Below are 25,740 nucleotides of genomic sequence, written 5' to 3'. Positions count from 1 at the left end.
AGGGAGGTTACATTCAGTTGGGATAGGCATTTGCTCCTTTGAGGGGGAAGGGGGGGGGGGGGAGTTAGCACTGAATCTGTCTGCCAGGATGTTGGTTATGTCTGTAGGTTCGGTATATTTTGTACTGTTATGCAACAATTCAGAGCATATCTGGGAGTTTCCACCCATATTCCTGACATAACTAAAGAAGGCCTTGTGATTATCTTTAGTGTCTAGGGCAATTTTTCTTTCGAAACTGGCCTTTGATGATTTTATGAGGGGTCGCAGTTTGCCAATACTGATCAGAGATGCCTTCCCTTTTTGGGATTTTGCTCCGTCATGTAGTAGCTTCCTCCTTCCGTTGTATAGCTTATTTATGGCCAGGGTCCACCAGACAAGTCTCCTGTTTTTGGAGGAGTGAGTCTTGGTTTTATTTGGGATAGCACGATCCATGCATTCCTGCAGGTGCTCATAGAATGCAATTGTAAAGGATTCTGCAGATTGGGCTGTATTATCCTCTGGCCCAGGAGCTTTGAAGGATTCCACCTCAGTCTTGAGAAGTGTGAAGTTAGCTTTTGAGAAATTCTTTACAGTGATTTCCTTGGCTGGGGGTGGGTACGGGATATGGTCCAATTATGGTCGGATCTTACCAATGAGGGGTTTACCTGTGGTGTGGAACAGAGTCCCCATGTTGGTGATGACCAGGTCCAATATGTTGCTCCCTCTTGTGGGAGTGGTGACCAGTTGTTCCATCACATTAGAGTTTATAAATTCAAGGAACCATTGGGCGAGGGTGTTTGGGCTGGAGTAGTTTTCCCAGTCAATGTTTGGATAGTTTTGTTTTGTGCTTCGGTCCGAGTTTTTGGGCCGAAAAGCATGGTACGAGTTATAACTTGGTAGTGCTGGGGTGCTCTCAGGAGCCTTGAACCAGGTTTCTGTTACTGCACAGACATCGATTTTCTCCATACTGAGGAGAGCCTCGACTGTGTGCATCTTGAGGTTTAGACTTCTGGCATTGAGTAGCATTACCTTTAGTTTTTTTTATCCTTGGGTTGTCTATGGAGGTGGGTTTGTCCTTTGAGCCTTACCTAAAAAAGGCACTATGGGGGTAGCAAGAGCCTTGGCCAGTATATGAAAGACTAAGGGTGACGGGTGCAAGCCGTCCTTAGCGAAGCAACGTGGCTTGTCGAGCATGTCATCCCAGGCTGACAAGACACTGGATCCCCTTTGAATGACACCAATACTTTAGTCAATTGTTTAAACTGATCATTTTGTCTTTATACTGTGGCATCAATCTTGGTGAGGGCAAGATGCTACTCAAGGTCAGGGTCATACCAGCCTGGGCTACATGATCAGAGAGCTCCTCTATGTCTCTTTTCATGTAGTCCAGGGAGGTACGTCTCAGATCATTCACACCAGCATGGACAATGACGGAGTCATATTTGTACTCGCTTTACAGTGACTTGATTGCTTATGTTGTGTGGCAGATCCTGGCACCCGACAGGCAGCTTACAGTGACCTTCTCCTTGTTCAGTCTGGTGAGCGGGACGTCAGTATGCTGGACAATAGAGTCCCATAACGAGTGTATTTGGTGTGTTGTTTAGCCTTAAGGGCTGTGACTGTGAGGCACACGGACTTTGCGAGATATGTGATTCGTTGGGTATTGTTGAGGGATGGCTGTTGCTTGGATATCTGCTTTGGAGATATTTCAGTTATCCGCGGTGATACAGCGGTAGAGTTGTTACCTCACAGCAAGAGGTTCTCCTGTTAGATTCTCGGCTGGGGTGCCTTGTGTGGAGTCTGCAGGTCCTCCCCGTGGTCGAATGGCCTCCGAAAGACATGCGTGAATTGGCGTGCCTTCGCTGAAGGTTGGGCTGGCAACTCGGCACCATAAAAATCGACTGACAATCATTAGCGGACCGGAGTTCCACTATGGGGACCCCGAACCGGGAAAAGCCAAAAAGACAAACAAACACAGTACTAGTAAATATGTGAATACAAGACATGGACTGAGAAGATGAAGACAAATCACTTGGGTTGAATGCTGACACAAATTCCTCCATATAAGAAACTGGTTAAAATAAATCAGTACAACTAGATTGGTTCACTAGAATGTTACCCTTGAGTCAAATTGGTCTTGCTGCAAAATCAGACAGCAAAATATTATTTCATATAAAATAAGTAATGTCCTGGTTAACAAATTTATTTAAAATAACCTGTCATTTCAACTGAGCAAAGCTCACTTTCAGCACACACTTGGGGGAGAAAGAACAGACACACAGATAATGAATTAAATTCCAAAGTTATCTCCCTGTAAATTAAATCTGAACTGTAGCAGGAAATATGAATTGTGCTTTCTCCCCTGCCACAAAACATGCCAAATATAATTAAATTTCTCATTCTGGTGACAGTTCTTGGACAACATTTAGTGGAGCTGATTGAAAGTTAATGAATCTTGACGTAGCTGCCAAAGCTTTTTTTTTTTTTTCTTTCAGACATTTTTAGTCCAGTAATATTAACTGTATTTCTCCTGGATTTTGGTGGAGCTAACCAGTGCAAGTTAATCATGTAACAGCATCATTAGGTTCTTAGGCAAGTACTAAGCTATCGACCCTAGGGCCTATGAAAGCCTAGCCAAAAAGGTACCCTGGCTTTCGCCACCCAAGAAAATTATTTTCCTGTGCCCCTGTCGAGCAGGACCACAAGAGGTGATCCCCGGGGTGAATTTCCTATCCAGTCATCAAAAGTTTTCTTGAAGAGTGCTAATGAGGAGCTTTGTTTGATATAGATAGGTAGCTTATTCCAGAGTATGGGAAGTCTCTGGGACAGGAATCTATCCCTCCAGCATTATTCAGCATGTCGTCTTTATTTACATTATCTAAACTTTCAAAAAATCCCAAGCCATCTCTTGAGGAAAGTTAGTGTTATCCAATGGTTCAGGGATGCCAACAAATCACAGATTAAACCTGCCTGAACAGGTTTCTTTTTTTTTCAAAACACATTTTATTTATTTTGATAACAGAAATAATAAAAAGAGAGTATTCAAATACGACAAATATTAAGCTATAAAATCGAGCCTTAATACATCAATGGCTAAAATAAAAAAAAAAAAAAATAAATAAATCAAAGCTTCCTTTCAACAGCTAATTGCCTACTTTACTATCAACTTAGAAATAGTAAAGTTTATAATACATTAGATTAAAGAAATCCACTGAATGTAATTGTTTTCCTGTGCATTCCAGTATCGGGAATGATTGTTGTGCCATTATTCTCTTTTACTTCAACTGGTAACTTCTACCACTAGAAACAATTTGATTTTGTAACAAACTAGCTGCCCATAAAGGAGGTCCTTCTGAATCAGGAGAGCAATAGTCACATCATTAGATACCTTAAGTTATTTTACTACATCTTAATTCCTTTTATCCCCAAAATATTCAACAGTACCTATAACTTGTGACAATTCATATTTTTCTAATGTAACAGTCTCCCTGGTAGTACATATAGATCTAGCAGGATATTTTTTGTAGAGTGACTCGTCTGTCAGAACAGGTTCCATAAATTAATTACTTTGATGCCAATGTCTGCTAAATGAGACCCATCAGTAGATGCAGAAATGGGAAAGCGATGTAAAATTTTTCCTTGGCAAAGACTTCTATTGGAATAGTTGTGTCTTTCGGCTTTTCCCAGTTAAGGGTCACCACAGCAGAACTCTGGTCCGCTAATGATTGGCAGTAGATTTTTACGTGCCGGGTTGCCGGCCCTGACACGCAACCTTCAACGAAGGTACGCCCATTCACGCATGTCTCCACACAGAAGACGCTCTGGCTGATAATCTAACAGGAAAACATCTTACTGTGAGGAGACAACGCTACCGCAGCACCACCACCACAGTTACTTCTTAGTCCTACACTAAATTCGGCAGAAGAGAGTAGCGCTACCCTTGGTTCAGAATTGAAATTACTTCTGGAAATGATTTGATCTCTTCACGGAGGCTGGATACTGCTAGTCTTTTATCCCACTTACGAAGTGGGATTTCGACAGAAGAGAATCCTGCAAATGAAATGAGGGCAGTTGGTGCTTATGTATTGTGCCGTGTCAAAAACATGAGCAGAGCAATTTACATGATTATACCAAACCGTCTCTGTGACCTGAAGGACTTTAAATACAGTGGCGATTTATGGCACCAGACTTTGATTTTGTTCACTTTACTTCAAGATTATAAATGGACCCGCGGTGGTGGTGCTGTGGTAGCATTGTCGCCTCACAGTAAGACGCTGTCAGGTTCGATTCTCAGCTAGAGCGTCTTCTGCATGGAGACATGCGTGAATGGGCGTACCTTTGTTGAAGGTTGTGCATCAGGGCTGGTAACTTGGCACATAAAAATCAACCACCAATCATTAGTGGACCGGAGTTCCGCTGTGGCGACCCCTAACCGGGAAAAACCGAAAGACAAACAAACTTCAAGATTATAAATGCATTAATTTTTGCACTTTACCTTTTCACAGAACTTACCTGTGTGGAGTTCCATTTATCTACCCCCCCCAACCAAAAAACAAAAGCTGGACTCGTTTTTAAAAAACGACCAAGGATTTAAGATTAGACCCCTATAGAGAAGAAGGTGATTTTGTGTCATCCTCCTGTAATTTCAGAAAGTGCAGACAAAACTCTTCCCTGGGAGCCGTTTAGGCTGTTAGGTAAAGCAGCCAGCAGTCACTTCACAACTGGTTTAGCTTATGTCGGGTGCCCGTTTCCACAGGTAACATGACATAAGACTGAAAAAATAAAAGTGAAAGAGAGGGAGAATAAGATGGCTACTAACCTATAGACACTGCAACTTCTAGCTCTCCCATACTTTATCAAGGAAAACCAACCAATACTGGGCCTTAAGTTTACCTTCTTTGGTTACAAGTGATCAGATTTTGTAGATTGAACTTAATCTGCTGTTACTCAATTTCCACAAGGTACAAAGGCCTTTACCAGCATACTGAGACAGAAGGAAAACTTTAAAATGTCCAATGAAGAACTAAACAAGGAGACCATAACCACTAAAATGAAATTTTTAGTACCTGCTTCTCCAGAGAAAGACATTACTTCCAAAAGACCAAGGACTGGGAAACAGCAGTATCCATCAAAACCTACTGGGAAATCAAAATTGGACGAACCAGTGAATGTGGAAGATCTGAAAAACTGCCCTTCAACCAATACACCAAGCAATTAAGGATAGCACCATGCAATTCCAAACGTTTGGCGAGTCCTTTAATCAGACAATATCAAGGATGGGGAAAAAAAAATTCAGTAAATAAGATTGCAGACAACGAAATAAAAATTGAAAAGCTACACCACCAACTGGAAAATAACCTGAAACTAATTCAGGAGATCAAAGCAAAAATTGCAGACTTAGAAGCCCATTCAAGTAGAAATAATATCATGGGCTTGCTCATTCAGATCCAATAGACAATTAACCAAATACTAATTGCTCTCATGTAAATACTACAACTGTTCTTTGCAATGCATTACTCTAGAGATTCAGGAAGGCAGCTGGAATGTTATGGTGAAAAGCACTCCAAAGGTATAATGATTTCATAAGTGCCTTTCATAACAAAGGCATAAATATCCAGTAATTAGTATGTGAAATGTAGATATTTTACATCCACTAAATTTTAACTGCAGTAGAATGGTGCTGTCTTACACTTCCATACATAACTGCTAGACAGTTAAAGTAATCTATGCAGTATTAGTTATTTCTAGCATTCACATTTGCAGTAATAAAACCCATGTTGTAAAGCACAGACTATACTGTTTGTAAAACAGGACACTTTCTCTTGAACCAAGCATCATGGAAAGAAGCGAAAGAGCCGATTACAAGCTACTCTATCATATATGGTGTAAATAAAGGGAATGGTTAAGAATGACAGATTTGGATCAAAATATTGATTGCCATCGATCTCATGCAATTATGCATGAATGTTTTTGTTATCTATGTAAGTGATCTGGTCATTCTCAGACCATTTTTATACACGACTCAAGTCATAAGGACAAGTACAAGATATTTATGTATCTATGCTGGGAATTTGGCTCGTTGGAGGAGCCATATTAGGGCTGTAATTACAATGTTAAAAGTTTGGGGTTCAATCTTAATCTTATGTTTTACAGGGGCAGACAGTACAGTGTTTAGATTTAACAAATGACCTGTAAAGTAGGAATTATCTAGAGTCAGTACCAAAATTATGCTGGTTTATGCTATGAAGAGAATGGTATATACCCAGTCATATGTTAATCGCAGATAGTACTACTGAATGATAAAACAAATTATCTGCTCCTATTTCCCGAAGTTTAAGCTTATTAAAGGTACTATTTCACCATAGAAATAGAGATTTGAAGATACAATAAAACAACATTAGTTAATGAGTGGCTCAATGAGTGGCTCAAGTTTTAAAGTTCCCTAAATTGTTGTACAGGTATTAATATGCAATATTTGAGTAGAGTCTCTCATATCCTTGAGATATTTGATAGTCATGTACACTACGAGCTTGGCGGTTTCTGATAGAGATGTTAAATATTTTGAAGAGCTGGGTAAATTGGTTGTCTGCATCAGGCTAGTTTTGGTAGGCTTTTTCTGTGTAACTTCTGTCTTTAGCAAGGGGAAAGACAAATTGTTATGCCTTGTGGGTTTTCTTAAATGTTGCCTTTATTTTATGTTAATACTTATCTTTCCCCTCTCTTTTGGCCCTGATGGGTTTGTATTTAGGCATGAGGTCGGGGCAAGAGATAGATCTGTGCCATTTATCTAAATCAATCTAAAGTAGTCTTACTTTACTTGCTTCAATGTACCATCTGATTCTTGGAATGTGAAGGGGATCCAAAGCTAAGAAAAGGAAACTTTTTTCACCTTGTCTAGAAGTCTAAAGCCAATATAAAATTTTAATACAAAAATCACACATGATAAAAGAACAACTGTCACAATCTATACGGAAACGATGGATTAAGATGATAATTGCTTTGGGTAAAGAAACAAATAGGGCTGGGGTTGGAAAGAGTTCTTGACTATTTTAACAAGACAATATTTTACTTTAGGACTCAAGACAGTGGGTGGTGCTCTGGTTTGCAAAAGTCCCCATACTGCTAAAACCCATTTTAATTCTAAATATTTATGCACTTTGTAATAAACAAGACTTTTTCATGTCTCTATATAAAATACTACCCTATTTCTGAATCATTACTAAATCCTGGGGGGGGGGCTGGAATACATACCAAGATCCACTAACAGATCGAATTCAAGTAAACCTTACAATTCTCAAGCAACAACTACTCTATCAGAATTTAAAAAAATATTTTGTACCATTTGACCCTTACAGTTACCAAAAAATCACAATTTAGTGAAGGATAAATTTACTTCTCAATGCCACAAAACGTGATGTACGGCAGATTAATTTCAGACTTTTTAGATTTGAATTTTAAAATGCCATATTGATACTAGATTTTCTTCTGACCACTCAAATTACACGCCAGATAAATTGGTCCTACAAACAGGATATGAAACATAGGGGGTACAACTGGACCCTGAAACCTAACCTACTGTTAAAGAATGACAGAGAAAGAAATAAAGCCAATACTAGACTAACTAATGATAAAAGCACCATCGTCTCATGTTCCCTTTGATACTGAATGAGCTACTAAAAAAGCAATAAGAGGAGGTCTACTAATTAACAGAGTATCTCTACAAAAATCTTAGAGAAAGAAAGCTTAAGTAAAAGAAACAAATAAATCAGTTATTCAACCTTCAGAAGTAACTATACATGCTCAACGTGAATTAATTAGCATTTGATGAGAAGATATTAGTTAACTATGCAGAAGAAACAAATCCCGTCTAGATTCCTGGCTTGCCTAATTAACCTAAAAAAAATACTAGCCTACCATCTCTGAAATAACCCACAATAGGTCTTACACCTCAAATGAAAAGATTCTTAACCTCTTTGAAAATATGGAAATCAATATTCCTGTGTATCAGAACTTCAGAAAGCTCATAACCTACAAAAGCTAAAAATTCCCAAGGTTAGAACAAAAAACACTTCCCATTTCTCAGCAAGACATTGTCAAGGTAATTAACAAAATCCAACAAGGTTCCAGGACCCGGCAGTTTTACGGCAAAATTTTATAAAGCCTTTTGTCCAAGGATCTCTAGAGTGCTACTACTCCTTTAAACTACATTATAAATAACAAAACTACAGACACCCATTTTAATTCAACGCAAACTATCCTCAAAGAAAACACCGACCCCAAAGATAACAAGAGTTATAGGTCTATTTCCTAGTTACCGTAGACGCTAAAATACTTACAATTACAATGGCTATTCGACTAAAAATGTTAATATCAGACATTACCTCACCAGACCCAGGCTTCATTTTGGTTAGACAAAGGTGCGACAATACTCTCACCTTAGAAACACTAATGACCTATTCCCATCAATACCATTATCCAATCTTTGCATTAGTGGTAGATTTTTTTAAACACCGATTCTCTCAAGGCTACCTTACTTCGCATTTCCTTCATGCTTCATCCAATTTATCAAGTTAATATACAATAAAGCTTATACCACCTTATATATAAATAGATGTACCTCAAAAAAAATTGCCATTAAAAATGGAACTAGACAAGGGTGTCAGTTATCCCCTTACTTTCTCAATCTATACATAGAACCCTTACTTCTACTTAAGCAAAATACTTTCCATCATCCCCCATCAATCTTACGTACTAAAATTTATCAGCATTTGCAGATGATCTGAATTGATATTCTACCAAGTCCTGACATACCGAAACTACTGAAGTCAACAGAAAGTTTCTAATACATTTCCAGTTATAAAATTAACCCTGACAAATACATTTTCCCACTAAACGCCTCAAAACTCCTCTTTATACCCCCACTCAACTGAAACTAAAATAAAACAATCTATAAAATATTTAGGGGTTTCATTCTATCAAGACACTAACTGCGGTGGTGGGGCTGAGGTAGCGTTGTCGCCTCACAGTAAGACATTGTCCTGTTAGATTCTCAGCTACAGCGTCTTCTGTGTGGAGACGTGCGTGAATGGGCGTACCTTCATTGAAGGTTGTGCATCCGGACCTGCAACTCTGCACGTAAAAATCTGCCAATCATTAGTGGACTGGAGTTCCGCTGTGGCAACCCCTAACCGGGAAAAAGCCGAAAGACACAACAACATTCTATCAAGACACTAAGGATTTCTATCAAAATAACATTCTTCAAGTATGGCAGTAACATAAAATACGACTGTGATAAACGGGACAAGCTTAAAATTACCCTTCATGTCAAAGTTGCTATTGTTAAAAATGAACATTTTGTCAAGGTTATTACACATTTTTTTACTGCTCCTCAGGCAATAATAATACATTCTTTAAAAAGATACAATCTACTCTGGCAAAATGTATCTGGTCACCTAAATCAATTAGGATTTCTTATCACAAATTAATATGCCCAAATAAGATGGGGGCCTCAACCTTACAGATTTTAGTCTCTATTTTGACATCAGCAGCAGGAGCAAACTTGTTAAAATTGTGGAGTATGATGCAAGAGGTAACTCATGGTCCCCCTCCATGGTTAGAAATTCACCATAAAATGTATCAAAATCATTTAAGATTAATCCCAGAGCCCTTCCTTTCTCAATAAGAGGACCCAGAAATAGTTTAATTCTACATAAACAGATTACAGAAACACACTGAAATCTATTTAAGGCATTTACTACTTTGCAACAGATTATATTTTAATTTTAAATTTGGGTTAAGATTAATGTTGAACTTACAACTTTCCCTTATTAAAAGATACAGTGATAGACTTTTATCCACTGCGCAACTGTACCATTGCGGAGAGGAGATTCATTTCAAAACTCCAAGAGTTCTAGTATTTGTGATGCCCGTGCAGTGGCCCAGCAATCAAGCTTGTGTACAGTGATAGTGATCACTGTACACAAGCTACAGGAATTCACTATACCCACACCACTACAAGCCAATTAGTATTTTCCAGCCAATTAATATGTGGTGTGGATATCCCACCACTGCTAAACAATTAATATGCTACATCGGTGCACTGGCCCAGGAACCATACCCAGAGCCTTTGGTCAGCATCATAACTGTTTACATACCCTCTCAAACATATGAATGAAACTAACATTATCACACTCTGTAAACTTCGGAAGCAATTTACTGACATTTTGTACTTCTGGGGTCCAGTTACTCCCTTCCCCATTACCTCCATGACTCTGGCAAAGAGCCAGCATCGCTTTCATTCTGCCTCTTCTTTTCCTCAGCTTCCAGGCATATCAGTTTCTCATTCTCCTCAGCCTGCAAATATCGCAGTTTTTCATTGTCCTCACTCTAGACACCGCAGTCTCTCAGCTGTTTCTATTTCCAAATGCCTGACCTCCAACTCAAGTCTCTTTAGCTCCAGATGGATTTTTAAGTCCTCTGCAGAAAGGTTGAGCTGTACACCTCTGAGTGTGGTACATCTCCACTGCCAGTCTGATCGCCCTCCTGGTTGTGGTTTTATGATGCAGCTGTGAGCAAAGATGCAATCATGTCTGCCTTGGTCAAATTTCCATGCACCAGTCCCCTAGCCTGGCACATCTCAGCCAGCTGGCTCCTAGTCAGCTTTCTGTACTCATCTGCTGACATGCTTGCCTGCTCTCCCTGACTGACTAAGCTAACAAAAGAAATAAAACACTTGTGATCTGAACTCTGAGCATTCATCGCGTGGCTGACGTAAGAGTACAAACGCACCTTCAGTGATCACTGTACACAAGCTACTGGAATTCTCTCTACCCACACCACAAGCAAATCAGTATTTACCAACCAATTAATATGTGGTGTGGATATCCCACCACTGCCAAACAATTAATACGTGACACCCGTGCACTGGCCCAGCAATCAAGGAGCCTCAATCCTCACCACTACCACCAGTGAGGGGCATCCATATAGGGAAAGGATAATAAATACACACAGTAAAGTACAATTTCCCTTAAGAGCACACAGAAATCCCAGTCAGTCTGGGGCTGCTTTCTCTCTCCAGGTCCCCTAGAAAAGGCTCCCCACTGGCACAACTATAGGGTCCAGATCTCAGCCTAGTGGGGAAGCTACAACCTCCAGCACCCTCTCAGGCCAACCAGTACTTCGTGTTCCTGCCCAAGAAGCTCACAGACTAAGATAAGAGTTACATACAAATACACAGACACTCCTGGGGAAGCCTGGCACAAGTTTTCCAGCTGTGCCCCTTTTACCCAGACTATACGGTAGTACCACTTGCCACCACCCACTATCAGCTACTAAAAAGGCCCTTATGAAAGGGTGTCCAATTATACTGTGCAATATTATTATCCAAATGGTAAGTGCAACTGAACAGTCAAGGCTTAATACAGTATCATATTTATATATATCAATCAATCTCACACACACTATCTCTACACAAAAACAGCCACAGTTGAAAGGTTAACAAATATTTAATAATAAATACACAAGACAATACCTCTTACTACACAGAGATATTCAAGAGTTCAGACACAAGAAAATGCTTAAAATAATACAGTAGAATAGTTCTGACATCAGTACAGAAAAGTAGCTACTTCTGAGAAACAATGAAGTCTAAGATCCTACTTGCATACAGAACACAGGTAGATATTGGTGAGTTGGATGTTCTCAAGACAAATGCTTCAAGCTCCGAGTGTCCCGGTCCTTAAATTGATAACACAGTACAACTGATTAATTTCAGCTTACATCATTTCTTTCTGGTTCCCAGGCTAACAAACTCAGACATTAGTTGCCCTTCTGATCTTGCAGCTGGTCAGGAAGCCAGAGCAATAAAATAAATTATACATGTAAATTCTAGCCATTAACTCTGGCCTCAAAACAAGAGGCAGAACGCCTCTCTCTAGACATCTCCGATCCCATTTTTAGATCAAAGAATTTCACTATGCTTGACTTAGTCTTCTTACAGCAGAGGGCACTGTTACATTTTCTTTTCAGTTCAACATCCAATACAGTCTTTTCACATTTAAGAGAACAAGACTGTGGCTTAATTCTGTCACTTTGTATCTACAAAATTCTATCTAGCTAGGCTGGCAGCCTTCACCTATCTTCACAATACTATGATTAAAGAAATGCACTCCAATTATATACACAATAGTAACTTGGAGAATGGTATAAAGATCTGCAAGTCCCTTTGGAAATTAATGTTGATAAAGAAGAAAATGGATTTCAAACATACAATCTAATCCGCATTGATTAAATACCAGAGCATGTTACTCTCAAATTACTCATTTGGGTGAACCCAATCACTACCTGCAATTGACATCCAAGTTAATCCCCTTCAAAAAAACTCTTGTATACGCACCTTGATACTTAATAATGCATACCTTACACCCACAATCTCAAATAAATGTAACCCTTCAATTTCACCTCTTTGTCCTTATTGTGAATCTCAAAAAAGCTGATGATCTGAACGTATTTTGGAGCTGCAAATGTGTCTACAAGCTTTGGAATTCCCTTAAAGTTCAGTTGCAAAAAAAAAATGGGAATTTACTATGCTACACATTCCTCCCTCAGTTCTGACTAAAATGCATATACTCATCTTGATTACACTTTTCACTTTAAATCAAACGATATATTACTTTAAATTGGATAGATCAATCAATGGTCACATAAAAGAGGTTTAGACAAATGGCAATCAAGTATCTTACAGCAGATACCTAAATTTTGTTGAGTTCTGGAATGAACTATTTAATCTTATTCTGCAATAATTAACTACTACTAGTAACTTTATTTATGTTACTTCTATAGGTTCCTTGCCCTTTTTCTGAATCTTTGGATTTTTTTTTTTTTTTTTTTAAACTCAAATGGTGGAACCCAATACTGGTACTAAAGGTACATTAAACTGTATACCTCTTTTCTTACACTTACCAATTTTTCTCCTCTCCCTCGCTTCAGTTTGTATCTGAGTGTAAATAAGACTACACCTTTTAAGATAAATGACATTTGTGTAAATTATTTTATTATAGTTTCCTATGGTTTAAAGAATTATTTAAAAATTCAATTTTTATTGACATTCTTTTTGAACATGTTAGTTAGTGTACTGCATAAAAAATAAAGTGGGAAACAAAAGTGAAAGCAAAACACCAAAGTCATAAGAGGTTGCATTCAGACACTGTTCTGCGAGTACAGCAGAGGAGAACAAGTATGAGTTATCTATGCAAAACACTAAGCCAGAGCCAGCCTGTGGGCATCCCCCCCCACCAAAGGATCCCCTTTTAGGGAGGTAAATAAAGCTATAGCAGCAACTAAGTTAAGACTTAAACAGTATGCACTTAAGATGGTAGAACCCTATTACAGAGGCATATTATTCTTACTTTTACATATAGCTGGTGAAACCATGTGTGGAAGATTTATGCAGCTTGAAACACCAAGGAAAAATCAGATTCTGCCTTTTTGCCTGCTTTGCCTCTGCAGTAAGTGCATTACCTTTACTAGAAGACAAGATAAAGTAGAAAGAGTGGCTCATCATTTTTCCCAAAGTAATATCAGAGTCCCACATGCATTTGGCAATATTTCTTGTTTCAACTATGTTACAGAACTACACTGCTTCCCAAAAAGGAGTGAATTTATCTTTACATGTTTTCATCTGTAATGACAGCATCCTGTTAATTTTCTTACAGTGAGACTTTCTGTTGTGAAATATTGGCTTGAGAAGTATGGCCATACAGAAATGTACTTCTGTACATCACTCCCATATAAATTGCTCCTAAAACAATATAAAATAGTCACATAAAAGATATTGAGAAAAAAATAAATCAGAAAATCTTGGAAGTCAAATTCAAAGAAGGACTCCTTGGCCAGTGAAGGCTGTCCAATATGCATCAGCAACAGAATATTATATTAGACAGAGTAAACACAGTATGCCATGGAGGGAAATGTGTGGCACACTATGCCATGGAGGGAAATGTGTGGCACACTGAGCTGTGGCGTTTCATGCAGCCTGAAAGCAAACAAAGTGCCACTACAATGGGGCAGAGTTAGGCTCAGAGTATCTAGGTGCTACGAGACTGTAACAGAGCGTGTGACATTTGATGAGCTGTGAATAACGAGCAGGCCTTGCAAACAAGACACATGCGACCATTTACGGCAAGCCAAGGGCAAAAACGCACCCCACCATTTACAGCAAGCCAGGGGCATCACTCCAACAACTAAAAAAGCCAACACATCCCACACCAAGCTTTCAGGCCTGCTTAAATCCTGGGACTGACCAAACTATAGTAAGGAAATTTGCTTTCCACTTACTCTGGGGTATAAATCACAGCAAGGTGGAGAACTTTATAACATTGTTGTGGACCGGGCAACAGCACCCTAGAAAATTTACACACAGGCAACGTGCTTAACTCATTCCATATACTGCAATGGAGTGAGTGCAGTGCATATGAGATGGCTAGTCAGTAAGCAAAACACCAGTAAAATTAATTTTAAGTTGTACAGTAGAGCTGAATTACTCTCATTTCTGCACTCCAAACTGAATCTGCATTTTATTAAACCCCAAAAACGTACACAGAGGAATCAGTACTGCAAAACTAAACAAGGATATACCTTTTGAGTCTGTAGAGCAGGTCAGTCCACCCCAGGCATTCTACATGTATGTGTTAGGATTGTGAAGCTTCAACATTAGTAGTGTTACTTAGCAGTTCTCAGCGTGCTAATGACCGTTTGAACCTTGTGCCCCCCCCCCCCAGCTAGTGCAGTAATCCTAACTGTCCACTAGACAGTATACACTTAAATCACAGAGAATAGAAGAACCTGAATTAACCCTCAGCTAGTGCAGTAATCCTAACTGTCCACTAGACAGTATACACTTAAATCAGAGAATAGAAGAACCTGAATTAACCCTCAAGCAACCTTTTCAGTGCAGTTTGCCTTAGTTTTGTTTCACCTGAACCCCACCTGTTTATTTGCATCGCTATACATTCCCCTTCATTACTAATTTATCTCTCTACTCTAATCTGTGCACAAACTGGCTACTAATAAGCAAGTCAATGTGAAGACACACTCCCAACCTTGATAAACTTTGCCGTCTCTTCTCTCCTTCACTTTACAGACAGAGTTTATATTGTTATTCACCCCCTTCAAGGCCTTCACCGACAGTTTTCCACTACTTGCCCCTCTGGTTTGGCTGGTTTCCTCTTTGCATTGCACCTGGTTCACACCCTTTTTGCTACCCCCCCCCCCCAATACCAAGTCTACATTGGGTTTCTGCTGTGTATGGAGCCATCTTTAAAATTACTAGTCTCCCATCAGGACACAAGTGCTCTTCAGCTTTTGAATTCTACTTGCTTGTAAGCCTTTAGATACTTCCCTGGTGATCCACACCTTGGAGGGGTTTAAAACCTCGCTCCATTCACTCGTGCTACGCATGGACTCACTTTGCTCCCCACCCACCCCCACTACATCTAGATTTATTCTAGGCACTAACCCCACCCAATAACCAGCAGACAAATCAAAACAAAACTAGGAACTCATCTCCTCTGCTGCCCACAGTACCCCACCCACTTCCAATCTATGCTCACCTGACACAGTCATTCTACCCAATGTGCTTACACTCCTTACCTGCATTCTTCTGCACAGCTTACATCCTTCCAGGACTCCATAATAGACACTTCCACTATCACCGCATCCTTACTCTCACTTCTATCCATCACTCACCTAATTACACTTGTCATACCATCACAATATCCATCTCAATACACCCACTGTACTACCAGTCACCTGTTACAGTCAAACAAATAATATCCCTAAAATATGACAGGTTAATTACCATATTTATAAAATATAGGTTTACTGCTGCTCACAACTAACATCCAACAGAAAGCCATCAGACCTCCTCTTCATGTGTCTAAATATCAGAAGTTTAACTAATAAACCCATTACCTAAATGCCAACATAGCTTTATATTCCCCTTATATTCTCATCCTGACCGAAACCTGGCTCAAATCTCACATCAAAACTCCCAACAGGTTATAACATTTTTCGAATAGATAGACCATCTAAGAAAGGGGGTGGTGTGGCTCTAATGTTTAAACACCACCTCAACATCCAGATCCTTAACACATCTGCCCCCCACATTGAAAATGGAAAAATAATCCTACATTCCAACCTCAAACTAAACCCAAACAAAACAAATCAGCATCATAAGATGCTACTTCCCACCTGGCTAAAACATCCCACCCCAGGAAAACCTCCAAAACTGGGCTAACAATTCCCTACCCCAGGAAACCATAATCCTAGGTGATCTTAATCAACTGGCTATCTTGTAGTAAATCATTCAGTCCACCACCTAAACCTTCATGGTTTCTCCCAACTAATACAGTCACCTACCCAGATAAATAAACTCTAACATACTACTCTTGACTGGATATTGGTCATTAAGGACCTTCCCTCATAGTCAGCTGGCTGTCTACAAAACAGCCTCAGTGACCACACTCCAATATTCCTTCTGAGACACCACTTAAATTGTGCTAAACCCATCATCTATAGGCAAATCCAAAATAGGGTAAATTTTAACCCTCTCTCCTTTACCTCATCCTTTCAAAAATGTGATTGACACCACTAAAATACCTCAATCAGGAAGAAGCCATCCACTTCAACAGCACCTTCCTAAACATACATGCCCCCATAAGAAATGCCAGAGTCAAAACACAGTACTCCCCTTGGCTACAAAATGAAACTCAGAGAAAAGGCCTGGGAGCACTGGTGCTTAAAACCCACCTCCTCTAAACAGTCATTCCTAGAGATGTGCAAGGAGGTCAAAAAGCAAATAAAAAGATAAAACCCAATATTATCAGTCTGCCCTAAACTCCCATCACAAACCTAAGCAATTCTGATCCACAATAAAATCCATTCTCTGCCCAGGTAAAGTAAAGCACACACCCCCATCTACCACTTCCCCTTCCTCCAGCAGTATTGCTTACTCATTCAATAAACACTTTATCGAAACCATTCTGTCTCGACTAAACACCACAAGCCTCTACCTACCCGCACCACATTAAAATCAAATATTTTGCCCACAGGCTTTTCTTTTTCATTAGTACCTATCTCCTATATATACAAAACAAAAAAAAAAAAAAAAGATAAATAAACTTCTTTTGAAACTTAAGCCTACAAAACTTGCAGCTGACAATCTCCACTCTAAACACCTAAAAATAGAAGCAGAAGCCCTAGTTTATCCAGTCTCTAATATGTCCTTATCAGAAAGCCATGTCCACACACACTGGAAAATATCCCACATCATTCCCCTTCATAAAGGTGAGTCCGCCACTGAACTTTCAATTACCTCCCCATAGCCATCTTCTCCATTTTCCAATATACTTGAGAAATGCATCCATTCAAGTCTTACACTACCTCTTAGCTAATAACCTCCTCTCCAGCACCTAGCATGGCTTCAGGCCATACCACAGCACTACTACTGTCTTGCTCTCTTTTGCCAACACTATCCATCATAAAAATAATGGCCTATTCTCCTCTGCTATACTTCTGGATCTATCCAAGGCTTTTGACATGGTCTCACATGAACATCTAATGTCTGTTCTCACCATCATAAAAATAATGGCCTATTCTCCTCTGCTATACTTCTGGATCTATCCAAGGCTTTTGACATGGTCTCACATGAACATCTAATGTCTGTTCTCACTAACCTATCCTTTTCCCAATCAGCTACAGCTAGCTAACTGGCCACAAACAATCTTGCCTGGCATAATAACCTATCTCCTCGACTTCCTGTAACACTCTATGTTCCCCAAGGCTCCATCCTTGGTCCCCTACTAGTCTCTCTTCACCAATGATCTATTCACAGCCACCAGGCATGCTTCTCTTATGCAGTATGCAGATGACTCCATCCTCATCTGCTCAGCCCCAACTATACCTTAACTTCACAAGATCACACAGGAAGCCTTTTCATCTGTAGAAAGCTGGCTACCCAAGTTATTACTCAACCAGAGCAAGACTAAACTCATCTTCCAACCCAATTATCCCCCACTTTAATATTCTAGCCAAAGACAATACAGTCATCTCCCCAACAGAACACACCAAATTACTTGGTGTCGATACCAATCTCAGATCTGACAGTCACGTTTCTCTTACCATAAAAAAGGTTCACAAAAAAATAGGTGCATTATACAGAAACAATTCCTCACCAAGACAGCCAGAATTTCTGCTGCCAATTCCCACTTTACTCTACGCCTCTCCTACACTTAACAGACCTAAACAAACTCGAGGCTTGCTACAATAAAATTGCCAAGTTTTCCACTGGTGCATTTTATTGCAGCCACCACTATATCTCACTTAGAGAACCTAACTGGCTTGAACTCCCTCAAGTTCTTCACCTGAATCAACTCTCTCTCACCCAAAAGTTAGTAAACTATCCTTTTAAAGTCCCAGCCCTTCAAAACCTTCTCCAGCCATACTGCTCCACTAGACCACAATGCTCCAGCAGCAAAAAATCTACTGCTAGTGACCAAATCCAAGAACTCAGTGGGAGAAGCACTATTATCCTGCATCATATCCAGATTACAGAACAATACCCCCCCCCCATAACCACACCACCTTCTTGCAATCACTTCAAGACTGCACTAAATATTCACTTAAGTTTCTGGTTATGCCCATGCACCAATCCCAACTAGTAACCCTCCTTTTTACCTTCCCTTCCTCTCCCCTCCCCTAGCCATCCTACCTATCACCGCCTTGATCATTGCATTCTTTTCTCTGCAGGATCTGGCTCACCCTTTACCCTCCCCCTTCCTTCCTCAGTCAGTTAAGCATGTTATAACAGGTCTGAGAGATCAACTACCTCACTTCATTTCAACTCCAAATACATTTCCAACTGACTTGCACCTAGCTTCCTCTCACTACCACAAATACTACCCACTCAGACTCCTCTCTTTCTTCTCTATCTTCCCCTTCCATCCCATTAGCCCTTCTAGCTTGTTCCACCTTTGTGTGGGGCATCTGCTTTATATCCGTTTGAGTTTAGAACAGTAGCCGTTTGAGCTTAGTACTAGGTTTCATATTGTATGTATAGCTAATGCTTGCTACAGTTTGCATTATTTGCCATTGTACATATATTCAATTGTTCTTCATGTACTCTGCTGCTCATTTATTGTTCTGTAGAGCTTTTTTCCCCCGGTCCTCCACTGAAAAAGGACCAGTGTCCGGTTGGAATTTCCTAGTAAAAAAAATGTATGTATGTATGTATGCATGCAAGCAAGTAAGTAAGTAAATAAATAGATGTCCCATACTCCATAGTGCTGCTCTCAACAGCAACTGGACACTCCTCTTGGTTAGCCGTGTCCTGCTGTATATTTAATACCCTTGCTCAACAGCATGATCACTACGGCTGTCCTCAGTGATGCCTATAAACTCCTATGATGCAGTGCCAATACGACCTGGTCGGATTTAAAAAAAAAAAAAAAAACTACGGGTGTAAATACGACTTGCAGCAAATAATATATACAGATTACTGAACTAGTACTTGAATTATAGCAAAGTTACTGCAGTATACACATTCTTAATGACTTTGAGAAACCTTACTAGAATTAATAAACAGTCTTGGGGTGTTTAATAACCAACCAGGCAGTTTTATGACCAGCACTAAGGAGAGAGAAATCATGACAGACTCTTCTTTCTTATTCCTAAATTGTGACTTTTGTATTTTCTAGCAAAATACTCAAAGATGGCAGGAGCTTACAAAAAATCGCCATGGTACTTCAAATACCACGTTCCAGAGCAAAATGTGCAAAGTAATATTAAGGTGTGTGTACCTGTGCAGGAGAAACCATCTTGTGTCTACATCAACATCCACCACCTGTCACTATTACATATATTTGTGTGTCCATCTTGGGTCTACATCAGTATCAACCACCTGTCACTGTTACACGTTTATGTGTGGGTTCCTCTACATACAATACTTCTCTACCCATGTCGGTTTCTAAAGCAGATATTAAAATCAGTATTTGCCTTTAGCCGTGACAGCAAGTTTCAGCTCGTTACCAAATGAGTTTCTTGTGAAAACTAGCAAAACCTTAAAAAAAAAAAAAAAAAAAAAAGAGGTCATGTATATTTGAGAGTGTGGAGACTAGGTGCATGATTGTGTACATATTTTGTGATTAATAGTTACTTCCATGCACAGCTAGGAAGTGATATGAGAACTGTGCTGTAATACACCCCTCCCATTTCAGTACACCTAACCCATTTATTTGCTTCAAACAATCCTGACCTTATTTTTGATGTCACCACCACCACAGACAAGTCTATGATTGTGTGTGTGTGGGGGGGGGGGGGGGGGCTTCTTCATGCTTCACCTAAGGCAACTACCATTTCAACTTTGCAGCTGTTACATTATAAAGCAGTTATACTTGTACAGAATATATAACACACTCCAAAAGTGCCTTAGTGTTATTTCAAATTCCAAAAGTGATGCACCTTATGGAAACAAGATTTTGCAGAACAAACTATATCCACAAGCAGTGCAAAGGCTATTTTGCCAAAATAAAAGCTCATTCTTGCAGAACAACATTGGGTCGTACATTAAGATTTTTCAAATACAAAATAACTGTCTTGAGCGACTTTTAATGGAAACTGTCCTAAAATATCAGGACATTTGTCATTTTCATACTTTTTCACCAGGGGCAACTATCCAAACAAGGTCTGTTCTACTTAAATTAGGATAGGCGGCAACTCTGCAGAAAGAACGTCATGACCCACTCCCCCAGTACTGGTGTTGACTGGGTTCCTCATAGCTGGTGAAACAGGACAGTTTGCAACTATCGATACCGAATGATCTGTAGACTTAATACCAGCCTTCTGTGCACATTGAAAACTGGCAATTTTAGTGTTACCCACTGCTTACAAATAACGCAAGGGTGGCCACTTCTCTACTAAAGTGTTAATTTTATTTGATGGGTATGCACACATTTAAATTCTTGCACAAGTACAATAACTCCTGAAAATGTCACCACTTTCAGATTAAAGAATAACACCTACTGACACCCAGTGATGACAACTTTTATTTGTAAGGGTGAGTAAAATAAATAAATAAATAAATCAATCAATCAAAAACCAAACAAAATGTCTCCAGCACATTAAGTGAACAAAACGAAACAGATTTTTTCCAAATAAATAAAAAAAATGGTTGCATAGTGGAAAACGTTAACTACAGTAATCCTACACAAAAAGTTTCCTCATCATAAGCAGGAGGGCTGCATTTTTCTTCAGTTTAACTGGCTGCATGAGCTGCCCCCAAGGACCCCTTTAGTCACTACCCAGGCCTCAAAAGCAAAATACAACACAGAAAGAAAAAAGTTAATACAAAGGTGCTGTTACAAATGAAGTGCTATCCACAAATGATTTAAAAGGGATTTACCCCCCCCCCCCCCCCAAGAAATTCAATTTTATTAAATCATCTAAATGACAGCAAAAAGTGTTTTTTTTTTTTCTTTTTTTAAATTCTAAAAAGCAGCTTGGAACGACTTTGCTTCTCTGCAGTGCACAACAAATAAAAACAGTAAGTTTACATAGCACTCTGGACAAAGCCAAAAATAATGGGGTGAAAAAACTCCAAAAATAGAAACAAAATTTTAAAATGTTCTTATAAACTTGGAAAATTGCTATAATAAAAGGTTTTGTGTTACCATGCATAGAAATTTCTGAAGGATATGAAGTCTAAAAGTCAAATGCCCGTCATTGTTTTTGCTACAAATATCCAGAAACACAAATTTTATGAGGAACAGACCAAACATATGAGGCAAAAGTCTAGACAGTTGTTTAACCTAAAACCGAGCAATGCAAAATGCGCCAAGAGGTCCATCGACTAAATTCAAAATTTCATGCAAAACAATGCGCTCTTAATACAACTCCAACTTCCAGTTTACTTCTGCCTGTGTGGTACTTGGTGATGCGAAACTAGAGGACCAAGTGTTTCAATGGATGGAGCATGTACAGAATTCCTGCCTCGGCAGCAAGGCCTATGAAATGTGCAAAGGCTCTTGGCTAACCAGTAACTTCGTTGTGCTGTTTGTAAACGAACAAAGCAAGATAACATAACAATGAGCAAAAAATATGCCTGCCAAAACTGAATTAACTATGACCTCCGCTTTACAAAAATAGCTTGTGATGAGCGGATGCTTTTCCTGCCAGTCAGTGCAACTCAGCACCACTAGCAAGGCCTCAACTCCTCTGTTGGTACTGCCAGTTGCCACACCCATCTGCAGGAAACCCTCCCCTGCCACTCGAGCACTGCAATGCAATCAAGACTTACTGAATTACAGCACAGGAAAAACATCACACAAGCCCGCACTGCTACATCAGATGTTTGTAACAGGCACACGTTTTTGGAGGGGAGAGACACGTTACATCAAACTGACGGCTCTGCAGTGATTTCAACTCCCGATAGTACTACAATCAAGCACTTCGCAGTGTTGTCAAGCCAACAGCTTGTAATACGACTCGGGACAACAGCAACAGATGTAATACAAACCCACTAAGGTTTACTACGACTCAGAATGACTTTACACTGCAGTTCCTTCACCAGAAAGGGTCCCACAGCAAAGTTTAACTATACAGCTTAAAAGAGTGTATTAAGAGTTTTCTGCTCTAGTTTCACCATCAGTCTGTTTACCACACACTACACATATAAATCCACAACCTTCCCGTTTTTTCACGTGTGTGTGGGGTGGGGGGGGGGGGAGCAAATGTAAAATGACTAAATACTGTCAAGCAATTTCATAAAATAAAAGTTACCTGTGCTGCAGAACTACTGACAGATAAGCCGCTTATTACTGACTGTCCCGTTATCTGTGCGGATTTCAGTTTACAATAAAGTGCAGAAGTGATAGTCTATACCACGGTGGGGTGGGGTGGCCCTGTAATGACAAGTGATCGTTTTACAATACGTGAGGGGGAGGGAAGAAACAGCTTATTTTCAGAGGAAAAGAAAACCACCAAACAAATTAATTTTTTTTAAAAAAAGCATAACCAATTTTTTTTCTCGTCACATTTCACAGAATCTGGATTAGTTCGGATCATTTCACATACAACAGCAATATTACCAAACTAAACAACCCCCCCAAGATACAGTACACCATCCCTTTAAAAAGTCATAGCACTCTATACCCACGTATACCACACACCATTCCCTGTATTGCATCTCTACTTTACTTAGACTTCTTCTAAGACCGCCCATCCTCAGCTTGGGAACCCCCCAACTTTCCCTTATTCCACATAGAAGACAAAAACGTGCAATCATTACTTGGACAACAACAACATTTTACTTACTTAGAACAAGTATTTCCAACTTCTACAGACAGTGTTGCTTTGAACAAGAAATACCACGCAAATTTCTTTTTTTCTGTTACAAAAACACTATAAAATCCCAAACTCCAGTCTTCTACACTCAGCAAATACAGTAACAACCTAACCTCCTGTTTCAGTCTTCATCGCTTTCAGCCTGTGTATTGGCTGTGTAGGGTTGATCAAGAGTGACAGTGCTCGCTGCCCAATCAGGACTGAAAACATGTTCCCAAAGCTTCGTAGAGGGAGGTTATAGCGTAGGGCTCGCGCCACATTTCTACTATAAGAGAATGTAAAAAATAAAAGAAGGTGAAGTATAGTGCAGTAGTTCTTTATTGCTTACGAAGGACTGTTTGCTTTGATGTTTGTGTAATCCGGAATGAAGAGAGGAGGGCTTGTTAGAAATGTGAAAAGAAATTGTGTACCTGTTGGCTTGCTGTACTTTGGAGGAAGTTTCTCTTGTAGTGTGCACCTACTCTCCACATGCTTTAGTATAAACTCAAGTTTGAGTTCCAAATAGAATGTTAGCGATGACTATTTTAAGCTGCTTTCCAGAAAAAGTATGACTCATGTTGTTAAATGTTTAATAAGATACATACGTTGTTGTGCAAAGGTTGCTGCGAAGTAATGCTCTTGTTATTAGAAAGTGAACTGATAGTAAGTACGTAACATTCTGTTACGTTTTAATCTGCAAAAATGTATTTGTCAGTATTTAAAGGGCTTGTGAATAAAAGTGCTGGTAACATAGTGCAACAGACATGTCGTGGAATGTGACACTTAAAGAATGTACGCAAAAGTACTATTAGCTTGCTGATTTTCAGTTACTTTAAGGGGCATTTACGGAGAACTAGTTCTGAACGTGCATTGTAACCAGTATTCGAAGACAAAAAGAATGGATTACACAAAAAGCAACAAATAGTGCTGTGACAGCTGTCCAAAGTAGTCATAGCTCTCTCTCCTAAAAATCACTAGTTTTAGGATAGGTTAACAAGGAACCGAGCTAAAATTTGAGTAAAAATCCGGGACATTCTTGACTTTTTCAGGGACAGTTGAGTGGTTCTGGAATCATGATGTGTGCTGTCATCCTAAGATTGTTACAGATGCATATATGGTAGAGTACTAATGAATGCAGCAATTTAGTAGTATTGCGCGTAGAATATTGACATGTAATTGAATCTCTTTGTGCAGTATACAATTACACCTCACAAAATCTTGGGACAAGAAATGTGGACAGAACCAAAATTGATAGCAGACAATGGACCAAAAATAAGCATAGTTTTTAAATATTGGTCTTAGAATGCAGCCGTATAACACTTGTTTTATGTTTATTTATCTTTGTTTATTGGGAAAGTCCAAATGGGATAAAACCCTTTTTCAGCACAGGCCCGGTGAGAAAAGCTCCACATTTAACAATAGTCTTGACATACAAGCAAAATAGTTATTGGTAAGTTAATGTATATACATGAGAGACATTTACAATAGCTTAAATAAATATTATTTAGGGGCAGAGTGTGTAGAAGGACACAGGTTTGTATATAGCAGAGATGTCAACATTAAATACATTTATACGTCTGGTAGCCTTGTGTGTTAGAAGTGAAACTTCTGTAAGGAAGTGAGAAAATTTAGTTATTTGAGTGCTGACCAAATGTCAGAACTGTTACTTAGCGTTGTGTAAAAGTGTGCATCTCCCAAAGAGAGCCTGCCTTTGCTATGTTTTGAGGAGCAGTGATGTATGCAAAGTAAATGTATGCATTTGTTACAAAGATGAAATAACATAGAATCAGTAATAGTAACTGCACCTGTAAATGCCAGAGCCGATACTTAGCCAATGCAATGTGTAGAAATATGCATCTCCCTAACTTCAGTAGATGTAATTTAGATTTCGAGATTTACAAGTGCATTGAGTACTGTTTATATGGACTCCGCCTGTGCACCAAATGCAAACATTTACTTTGACTGCATACATCACTGCTTCTCAGAACACAGCAAAGGGAGGATCTCAGAAGTTGGGGAGATGTGTACTTTTACACAATGCTAAGTAACAGCTATGGCATTTGTCAGTACTTGTAAGTAAAGTATATTTTTGTACTTCCTTACAGAAGTTTCACTTCCAAGATACGTGGCAACCATGCACATAATTTTTTTTCTTCTGAGTAGTACCATGGGTCTCCACAGGGCATTTGATGACCTTGCCACAGTTTTGGGACACGGCTTGCAAAAGCAAGAACACTCTACCATAAAATGTATATGGAGCAATATGTTTTGCATAAACATGCTTGGTCTGAACGAGAAGTACGAAGCAGTTTGTTACTATTGACTGACTATAATCAGTGATTTACCAGAAAATCCAAATCAATGAGAGGGGTAAGTTGAAGAAGAGAT

At 39.3% G+C, this 25,740-nt stretch overlaps 1 long non-coding RNA gene across 1 annotated transcript in view; it reads right to left on the bottom strand.

Moving 5' to 3' along the window:
* Positions 1–23,800, bottom strand: part of LOC122797067 — a 286,685-nt gene extending 262,885 nt beyond the window's left edge. The window contains exons 1-2 of the long non-coding RNA XR_006364029.1: positions 23,344–23,800; positions 22,810–22,931 (exon numbers count right to left, since the gene is read on the bottom strand). This is a non-coding gene — a long non-coding RNA (uncharacterized LOC122797067). The remainder of the gene's footprint in view (positions 1–22,809; positions 22,932–23,343) is intronic.
* Positions 23,801–25,740: the final 1,940 nt, after the last annotated feature.

Source organism: Protopterus annectens, chromosome 3.part0 (genome assembly GCF_019279795.1).
Source record: "Protopterus annectens isolate FY-2018-M chromosome 3.part0, PAN1.0, whole genome shotgun sequence".
NCBI lineage: Eukaryota > Metazoa > Chordata > Ceratodontiformes > Protopteridae > Protopterus > Protopterus annectens.
Note: the sequence above shows the minus strand (reverse complement) of the source record. Positions and strands in the feature narration are given on the sequence as shown.